Genomic DNA, 1,566 nt, shown 5'->3' on the forward strand with positions numbered 1-1,566 from the left:
AATATATTGCTAATGTGATGGATATATAAATATGCTATGAAACATATTTATCAATTTTATACTGTCCAATATGTGTGTGTGTGTGGGGGGGAGGTGGCCATGTGTCTGCTTGTATGGCTACTCCTTATCTCTGCGCGCGCGCGCGCGCGTGTGAGTCTGTGTAAATGTGTGTGTGTGTGTGTGTGTGTGTGTGTATACATATGTGATTCACTAGCTGTGTGTGTATTTAAGTGTTTTTTTCATTTTTGCGATTACTTCTAATTGTTAATCTCTGTTATTATTATTCTTCTTCAATTCTTCAAACTAGTTGGATTTCTATGGAGAGGCTCTGGCTGAAGGAGCCACACAGGTAACCAAGGTGGACTGACCATTCCTACTACGCAACAGAGTGAAAAACAGCCACTTCATTTCTCCTCTCTGCATTTCTTGCAAAATAACAACAACAACGATTTCAATAATACTTTCCTCTCCTCTTCCTCCTGTGATGCTTTGACTGTTCCCTGTTGTGATTTCTGCAATGAAATCCCTGAATGTGTAGAGCCCCACTTTTTTAAAATTTAACTTACATTGACAAAGATATATATGGCTGTGTATATGTGTTTGCATGGGTATATATGTATATATGTATGTATATATATATATATATATATATATATATATAGTGTTTGATTTTATGTTCAGTTATAATAAGAACGATTTTACTTTAATCTGATGGGTTACTCTTTGACAGTAACTTTGAAGTTTTGCCCAGTTAAGCCATTGTTGAACAATGGCTTAGCTGTCAATAATATTCTTCTTTAAGAATAGTAAACATACATACCTGTGTATATATGTAGTATGATGTAGTCTGTTGTTGCATGTTTGCATTCTTTGAACGCTTCTGTAGATTTTGGGGTAATTTTCAGAAATTTAGCCAAAGTATAGCTTTTATTGTTTGCATTACATTTGAATTGTTATAATTTCATTGTTTCTAAGATACTCTGTGACTGTAAGGAAGTCTAATTAAATATTGGTTGATTGGGGCAGTTGATTCTTGTTATAATTGTACAAAGAATTCATCTCACAAAAGAAAATGCCCCAAAGACTTTGTTGGAGAGAATAAATGTCTGTCATGGAAACAGTGAATGTTATTGCTGATTAATGTGACACAAGCCAAACCAAACATGCAGACTATAACTATTAGCAAACCTGGGTACCAAACCATTAATCGTTAATTAACAAAGTTAATATTTTCATTAACGATTTAACTTTTAAGTTAACCTTGGAAATCATCCTCGGACTAATTAACTTCTGTTAACTCAAGTCAACTTCAGTTAACTTCAATTGAATTGAAGTTAATGGATTTTATAGTTTTGGCACTTTTCAAAGGTGTTTTTAGGTAGTTTTAGAGCAAAAACTGATTTTTTTTCAATAATAAAAATGAATGTTAATGGTTTACCGATAACTTCTGTTACATTTTTAAAGAATTAACTGATTGACGGTTATTGAAGTTAACTTGGTTAATGGATTAATGGTTAACAAAGTTAACTTTTCTATTCACGGTGCTCTCCTTTGACTATTAGTACG

General features: G+C 33.0%; 1 protein-coding gene across 1 annotated transcript in view; it reads left to right on the forward strand.

The window, feature by feature from the left end:
• The window catches only part of LOC106879615 (ras-responsive element-binding protein 1-like), an 11,274-nt gene that overhangs the window by 3,528 nt on the left and 6,180 nt on the right, over nucleotides 1-1,566 (forward strand). The gene's annotated exons all lie outside the window — the stretch shown is intronic.

Source organism: Octopus bimaculoides, chromosome 6 (genome assembly GCF_001194135.2).
Source record: "Octopus bimaculoides isolate UCB-OBI-ISO-001 chromosome 6, ASM119413v2, whole genome shotgun sequence".
NCBI classification, from domain to species: Eukaryota; Metazoa; Mollusca; class Cephalopoda; order Octopoda; family Octopodidae; genus Octopus; species Octopus bimaculoides.